This window comes from Hemitrygon akajei, chromosome 31 (assembly GCF_048418815.1).
Source record: "Hemitrygon akajei chromosome 31, sHemAka1.3, whole genome shotgun sequence".
Classification (NCBI taxonomy): Eukaryota; Metazoa; Chordata; class Chondrichthyes; order Myliobatiformes; family Dasyatidae; genus Hemitrygon; species Hemitrygon akajei.
The window spans coordinates 918,657-927,654 of NC_133154.1; positions in this window are offsets into that span (position 1 = coordinate 918,657).

The following is an 8,998-nucleotide window of genomic DNA, read 5'->3' on the forward strand; positions in this document are numbered from 1 at the left end:
AGACCGACCGACCCTCACCTTGTGTGTGTGTGTGTGTGAGAGAGAGACCGACCGACCCTCACCTTGTGTGTGTGAGAGAGAGAGACCGACCGACCCTCACCTTGTGTGTGTGTGTGAGAGAGAGACCGACCGACCCCTCACCTTGTGTGTGTGTGTGTGTGTATGAGAGAGACCGACCGACCCTCACCTTGTGTGTGTGTGTGTGTGAGAGACCGACCGACCCTCACCTTGTGTGTGTGTGAGAGCCAACCGACCCTCACAATGTGTGTGTGTGAGAAGACCGACCGACCCCTCACCTTGTGTGTGTGTGTGTGTGTGTGAGAGAGAGAGACCGACCGACCCTCACCTTGTGTGTGTGTGTGAGAGAGAGAGACCGACCAACCCTCACCTTGTGTGTGTGTGTGAGAGAGAGACCGACCGACCCTCACCTTGTGTGTGTGTGTGTGTGAGAGAGAGACCGACCGACCCTCACAATGTGTGTGTGGTGTGAGAGACCGTCCGACCCTCACCTTGTGTGTGTGTGTGAGAGGGAGAGACCGACCGACCCTCACCTTGTGTGTGTGTGTGTGAGAGAGATCCGACCGACCCTCACAATGTGTGTGTGTGTGAAAGAGAGGAGACTGACCGACCCCTCACCTTGTGTGTGTGTATGAGAGAGACCGACCGACCCTCACAATGTGTGTGTGTGTGAGAGACCGACCGACCCTCACTTTGTGTGGTGTGTGAGAGGGAGAGACCGACCGACCCTCACCTTGTGTGTGTGTGTGTGAGGAGAGACCGACCGACCCTCACCTTGTGGTGTGTGTGTGTGTGAGAGAGAGAGACCGACCGACCCTCAGAATGTGTGTGTGTATGTGTGTGTGGTGTGAGAGAGGAGACCGACCGACCCTCACCTTGTGTGTGTGTGAGAGACCGACCGACCCTCACAATGTGTGTGTGTGTGTGTGTGAGAGGGAGACTGACCGACCCTCACCAGTGTGGTGTGTGTGAGAGAGGGAGACCGACCGACCCTCACCTTGTGTGTTTGTGTGAGAGACCGACCGACCCTCACCTTGTGTGTGTGTGAGAGAGACCAACTGACCGATCCTCACTTTGTGTGTGTGTGTGAGAGGGAGACCGACCGACCCTCACCTTGTGTGTGTGTGTGTGAAGGAGACCGACTGACCCTCACCTTGTGTGTCGTGTGTGTGTGAGAGGGGATACCGACCGACCCTCACAATTGTGTGGTGTGTGAGAGGGAGACCGACCGACCCTCACAATGTGTGTGTGTGAGAGACTGACCGACCCTCACCTTGTGTGTGTGTGTGAGAGGGGAGACCGATCGACCCTCACAATGTGTGTGTGTGTGAGAGGAGAGACCGACCGACCCTCACCTTGTGTGTGTGTGTGTGTGAGAGAGACCGACCGACCCTCACCTTGTGTGTGTGTGTGTGTGAGAGAGACCGACCGACCCTCACCTTGGTGTGTGTGTGTGAGAGAGAGAGACCGACCAACCCTCACCTTGTGTGTGTGTGTGAGAGAGAAACCGACCGACCCCCACCTTGTGTGTGTGTGTGGTGTGAGAGAGAGACCGACCGACCCTCACAATGTGTGTGTGTGTGTGTGTGTGTGTGTGTGTGTGAGAGACCGACCGACCCTCACCTTGTGTGTGTGTGTGAGAGGGAGAGACCGACCGACCCTCACCTTGTGTGTGTGTGTGTGAGAGAGACCGACCGACCCTCACAATGTGTGTGTGTGTGAAAGAGGGAGAGACTGACCGACCCCTCCCTTGTGTGTGTGTGTGTGTATGAGAGAGACCGACCGACCCTCACTTGTGTGTGTGTGTGTGTATGAGAGAGACCGACCGACCCTCACCTTGTGTGTGTGTGTGTGTGTATGAGAGAGACCGACCGACCCTCACCTTGTGTGTGTGTGTGTGTGTGAGAGGAGAACCGACCGACCCTCACCTTGTGGTGTGTGTGTGTGTGTGTGAGAGGGAGACTGACCGACCCTCCAATGTGTGTGTGTGAGAGAGAGACCGACCGACCCTCACCTTGTGTGTGTGTGTGTGTGTGTATGAGAGAGGACCGACCGACCCTCACCTTGTGTGTGTGTGTGTGTGTGTGGTGTGAGAGACCGACCGACCTCACCTTGTGTGTGTGTGAGAGACCGACCGACCCTCACAATGTGTGTGTGTGTGAGAGACCGACCGACCCTCACATGTGTGTGTGTGTGTGTGTGTGAGAGAGAGAGACCGACCGACCCTCACCTTGTGTGGTGTATGAGAGAGACCGACCGACCCTCACCTTGTGTGGTGTGTGTGGTGTGTGTATGAGAGAGACCGACCGACCCTCACAATGTGTGTGTGTGAGAGAGAGACCGACCGACCCTCACCTTGTGTGTGTGTGGTGTGTGAGAGAGAGAGACCGACCGACCCTCTCCTTGTGTGTGTGTGTGAGAGAGAGACCGACCGACTCTCACCTTGTGTGTGTGTGTGTGTGTGTGAGAGAGACCGACCGACCCTCACCTTGTGTGTGTGTGTGTGAGAGAGAGACCGACCGACCCTCACCTTGTGTGTGTGTGTGTGTATGAGAGACCGACCGACCCTCACAATGTGTGTGTGTGTGTGTGTGTGTGTGTGAGAGAGACCGACCGACCCTCACCTTGTGTGTGTGTATGAGAGAGACCGACCGACCCTCACAATGTGTGTGTGTGTGTGTGTGTGTGTGTGTGTGAGAGACCGACTGACCCTCACCTTGTGTGTGTGTGTGTATGAGAGAGAGACCGACCGACCCGCACCTTGTGTGTGTGTGTGTGTGAGAGAGGAGACCGACCGACCCTCACCTTGTGTGTGTGTGTGAGAGAGAGACCGACCGACCCCTCATGTTGTGTGTGTGTGTGTGTGTGTGTGAGAGAGAGACCGAACGACCCTCACCTTGTGTGTGTGTGTGTGTGAGAGAGAGACCGACCAACCCTCACCTTGTGTGTGTGTGTGTGAGAGAGACCGACCGACCCTCACCTTGTGTGTGTGAGAGAGAGACCGACCGACCCTCACAATGTGTGTGTGTGTGTGTGTGTGTGTGTGTGTGAGAGACCGACCGACCCTCACCTTGTGTGTGTGTGTGAGAGGGAGAGACCGACCGACCCTCACCTTGTGTGTGTGTGTGTGAGAGGAGACCGACCGACCCTCACAATGTGTGTGTGTGTGAAAGAGGGAGACTGACCGACCCTCACCTTGTGTGTGTGTATGAGAGAGACCGACCGACCCTCACAATGTGTGTGTGTGTGAGAGACCGACCGACCCTCACTTTGTGTGTGTGTGTGAGAGGGAGAGACCGACCGACCCTCACCTTGTGTGGTGTGTGTGAGAGAGACCGACCGACCCTCACCTTGTGTGTGTGTGTGTGAGAGAGAGAGACCCGACCGACCTCAGAATGTGTGTGTGTATGTGTGTGTGTGTGTGAGAGGGAGACCGACCGACCCTCACCTTGTGTGTGTGTGAGAGACCGACCGACCCTCACAATGTGTGTGTGTGTGTGTGTGTGTGTGTGTGTGAGAGGGAGACTGACCGACCCTCACAATGTGTGTGTGTGTGAGAGAGGGAGACCGACCGACCCTCACCTTGTGTGTTTGTGTGAGAGACCGACCGACCCTCACCTTGTGTGTGTGTGAGAGAGACCAACTGACCGATCCTCACTTTGTGTGTGTGTGTGTGAGGGAGACCGACCGACCCTCACCTTGTGTGTGTGTGTGAGAAGGAGACCGACTGACCCTCACCTTGTGTGTGTGTGTGTGTGAGAGGGATACCGACCGACCCTCACAATGTGTGTGTGTGTGAGAGGGAGACCGACCGACCCTCACAATGTGTGTGTGTGAGAGACTGACCGACCCTCACCTTGTGTGTGTGTGTGAGAGGGAGAACCGACCGACCCTCACAATGTGTGTGTGTGTGAGAGGGAGACCGACCGACCCTCACCTTGTGTGTGTGTGTGAGCGAGAGACCGACCGACCCTCACCTTGTGTGTGTGTGAGAGAGACCAACTGACCGATCCTCACTTTGTGTGTGGTGTGAGAGGGAGACCGACCGACCCTCACCTTGTGTGTGTGTGAGAGACTGACTGACCCTCACCTTGTGTGTGTGTGAGAGACCTACCGACCCTCACCTTGTGTGTGTGTGTGTATGAGAGAGACCGACCGACCCTCACCTTGTGTGTGTGTGTGTGTGAGAGGGAGACTGACCGACCCTCACAATGTGTGTGTGAGAGAGAGACCGACCGACCCTCACCTTGTGTTTGTGTGTGTGTGTGTATGAGAGAGACCGACCGACCCTCACCTTGTGTGTGTGTGTGTGTGTGTGACAGACCGACCGACCCTCACCTTGTGTGTGTGTGTGTGTGTGTGTGTGTGAGAGAGAGAGACCGACCGACCCTCACCTTGTGTGTGTGTGTGTGTATGAGAGAGACCGACCGACCCTCACCTTGTGTGTGTGTGAGAGACCGACCGACCCTCACAATGTGTGTGTGTGTGTGTGTGTGTGTGAGAGAGAGAGACCGACCGACCTCACCTTGTGTGTGTGTGTGTGTGAGAGGGAGACCGACCGACCCTCACCTTGTGTGTGTGTGAGAGACCGACCGACCCTCACCTTGTGTGTGTGTGTGTGTGTGTGACAGACCGACCGACCCTCACCTTGTGTGTGTGTGTGTGTGTGTGTGTGTGTGAGAGAGAGAGACCGACCGACCCTCACCTTGTGTGTGTGTGTGTATGAGAGAGACCGACCGACCCTCACCTTGTGTGTGTGTGAGAGACCGACCGACCCTCACCTTGTGTGTGTGTGTGTGTGTGTGTGTGAGAGAGAGAGACCGACCGACCCTCACCTTGTGTGTGTGTGTGTGTGAGAGGGAGACCGACCGACCCTCACCTTGTGTGTGTGTGAGAGACCGACCGACCCTCACAATGTGTGTGTGTGTGTGTGTGTGTGAGAGGGAGACTGACCGACCCTCACAATGTGTGTGTGTGTGAGAGAGGGAGACCGACCGACCCTCACCTTGTGTGTTTGTGTGAGAGACCGACCGACCCTCACCTTGTGTGTGTGTGAGAGAGACCAACTGACCGATCCTCACTTTGTGTGTGTGTGTGAGAGGGAGACCGACCGACCCTCACCTTGTGTGTGTGTGTGAGAAGGAGACCGACTGACCCCTCACCTTGGGTGTGTGTGTGTGAGAGGGATACCGACCGACCCTCACAATGTGTGTGTGTGTGAGAGGGAGACCGACCGACCCTCACAATGTGTGTGTGAGAGACTGACCGACCCTCACCTTGTGTGTCGTGTGTGAGAGGGAGACCGACCGACCCTCACAATGTGTGGTGTGTGAGAGGGAGACCGACCGACCCCTCACCTTGTGTGTGTGTGTGAGCGAGAGACCGACCGACCCTCACCTTGTGTGTGTGTGAGAGAGACCAACTGACCGATCCTCACTTTGTGTGTGTGTGTGAGAGGGAGACCGACCGACCCTCACCTTGTGTGTGTGTGTGTGTGAGAGGAGACTGACCGACCCTCACATGTGTGTGGAGAGAGAGACCGACCGACCCTCACCTTGTGTGTGGTGTGTGTGTGTATGAGAGAGACCCGACCGACCCTCACCTTGTGTGTGTGTGTGTGTGTGACAGACCGACCGACCCTCACCTTGTGTGTGTGTGTGTGTGTGTGTGTGAGAGAGAGAGACCGACCGACCCTCACCTTGTGTGTGTGTGTGTGTATGAGAGAGACCGACCGACCCTCACCTTGTGTGTGTGTGTGTGTATGAGAGAGACCGACCGACCCTCACCTTGTGTGTGTGTGTGTGTGTGAGAGGAGACTGACCGACCCTCACAATGTGTGTGTGTGAGAGAGAGACCGGACCGACCCGCACCTTGTGTGTGTGTGTGTGTGTGTGTATGAGAGAGACCGACCGACCCTCACCTTGTGTGTGTGTGAGAGACCGACCGACCCTCACAATGTGTGTGCGTGAGAGTGCGACCGACCCTCACCTTGTGTGTGTGTGAGAGACCGACCGACCCTCACAATGTGTGTGTGTGAGAGAGAGACCGACCGACCCCTCACCTTGTGTGTGTGTGTGTGTGTGTGTGTGTGTGAGAGAGAGAGACCGACCGACCCTCACCTTGTGTGTGTGTGTGTGTATGAGAGACCGACCGCCCTCACCTTGTGTGTGTGTGTGTGTGTATGAGAGAGACCGACCGACCCTCACCTTGTGTGTGTGTGTGTGTGTGAGAGGGAGACTGACCGACCCTCACAATGTGTGTGTGTGAGAGAGAGACCGACCGACCCGCACCTTGTGTGTGTGTGTGTGTGTGTGTGTGTATGAGAGAGACCGACCGACCCTCACCTTGTGTGTGTGTGAGAGACCGACCGACCCTCCCAATGTGTGTGCGTGAGAGTCCGACCGACCCTCACCTTGTGTGTGTGTGTGTGTGTGGGGAGAGGACCGACCGACCCTCACAATGTGTGTGTGTGAGAGAGAGACCGACCGACCCTCACCTTGTGTGTGTGTGAGAGACCTACCGACCCTCACCTTGTGTGTGTGTGTGTGAGAGGGAGACCGACTGACCCTCACCTTGTGTGTGTGTGTGTGTGTGTGAGAGAGAGAGACCGACCGACCCTCACCTTGTGTGTGTGTGAGAGACCTACCGACCCTCACCTTGTGTGTGTGTGTGTGAGAGGGAGACCGACTGACCCTCACCTTGTGTGTGTGTGTGTGTGTGTGTGTGAGAGAGAGACCGACTGACCCTCACCTTGTGTGTGTGTGAGAGGGATACCGACCGACCCTCACAATGTGTGTGTGTGTGAGAGGGAGACCACCGACCCTCACAATGTGTGTGTGTGAGAGCGAGACCAACCGACCCTCACAATGTGTGTGTGTGTGTGAGAGGGAGACCGACCGACCCCTCACCTTGTGTGTGTGTGTGTGTGTGAGAGGGATACCGACCGACCCTCACCTTGTGTGTGTGTGTGAGTGAGAGATCGACCGACCCTCACCTTGTGTGTGTGTGTGTGTGTGTGTGTGTGTGTGAGAGACCGACCGACCCCTCACCTTGTGTGTGTGTGTGTGTGAGAGGGAGACTGACCGACCCTCACCTTGTGTGTGTGTGTGTGTGTGAGAGAGAGACCGACCGACCCTCACCTTGTGGTGTGTGTGTGTGAGAGAGAGAGACCGACCGACCCCTCACCTTGTGTGTGTGTGTGTGTGAGAGAGGAGAGACTGACCGACCCTCACCCTTGTGTGTGTGTGTGAGAGAGAGAGACCGACCGACCCTCACCTTGTGTGTGTGTGTGTATGTGAGAGACCGACCGACCCTCACCTTGTGTGTGTGTGTGTGTGTGTGAGAGAGAGACCGACGACCCTCACCTTGTGTGTGTGTGTGTGTGTGTGAGAGAGAGAGACCGACCGACCCTCACCTTGTGTGTGTGTGTGAGAGAGAGACCGACCGACCCTCACCTTGTCTGTGTGTGTGTGTGTATGAGAGAGACCGACCGACCCTCACAATGTGTGTGTGTGTGTGTGAGAGACCGACCGACCCTCATCTTGTGTGTGTGTGTGAGAGAGACCGACCGACCCTCACAATGTGTGTGTGTGTGAGAGAGGGAGACCGACCGACCCTCACCTTATGTGTGTGTGTGAGAGAGACCGACCGACCCTCACAATGTGTGTGTGTGTGTGTGAGAGAGGGAGACTGACCAACCCTCAGAATGTGTGTGTGTGTGAGAGAGGGAGACCGACCGACCCTCACCTTGTGTGTGTGTGAGAGACCGACCGACCCTCACCTTGTGTGTTTGTGTGAGAGACCGACCGACCCTCACCTTGTGTGTGTGTGAGAGAGACCAACTGACCGATCCTCACTTTGTGTGTGTGTGTGAGAGGGGAGACCGACCGACCCTCACCTTGTGTGTGTGTGTGTGAGAGACCGACCGACCCCTCACAATGTGTGTGTGTGAGAGAGACCGACCGACCCTCACCTTGTGTGTGTGTGTGTGAGAGAGAGAGACCGACCGACCCGCACCTTGTGTGTGTGTGTGTGTGTGTGTGTGAGAGACCGACCGACCCTCACCTTGTGTGTGTGTGTGTGTGTGTGTATGAGAGAGACCGACCGACCCTCACCTTGTGTGTGTGTGTATGAGAGAGACCGACCGACCCTCACCTTGTGTGTGTGTGTGTGTGTGTATGAGAGAGACCGACCGACCCTCACCTTGTGTGTGTGTGTGTGTGTGTGTGTGTGAGAGGGAGACGACCGACCCTCACAATGTGTGTGTGTGAGAGAGAGACCGGACCGACCCTCACCTTGTGTTGTGTGTGTGTGAGAGAGAGAGACCGACCGACCCTCTCCTTGTGTGTGTGTGTGAGAGAGAGACCGACCGACTCTCACCTTGTGTGTGTGTGTGTGTGTGAGAGAGACCGACCGACCCTCACCTTTTGTGTGTGTGTGTGAGAGAGAGACCGACCGCCCCTCACCTTGTGTGTGTGTATGAGAGAGACCCGACCGACCCTCACAATGTGTGTGTGTGTGTGTGAGAGAGACCGACCCGACCCTCACCTTGTGTGTGTGTATGAGAGAGACCGACCGACCCTTATAATGTGTGTTTGTGTGTTGTGTGTGTGTGTGAGAGGGAGACTGACCGACCCTCACAATGTGTGTGTGTGTGTGTGAGAGAGAGAGAGACCGACCGACCCTCACCTTGTGTGTGTGTGTGAGAGACCGACCGACCGTCACCTTGTGTGTGTGTGAGAGACCTACCGACCCTCAACTTGTGTGTGTGGTGAGAGACCCTACCGACCCTCACCTTGTGTGTGTGTGTGTGTGAGAGGGAGACCGACTGACCCTCACCTTGTGTGTGTGAGAGAGAGACCGACTGACCCTCACCTTGTGTGTGTGTGTGTGTGTGAGAGGGAGACCACCGACCCTCACAATGTGTGTGTGAGAGACTGACCGACCCTCACCTTGTGTCAGTGTGTGAGAGGGGAGACCG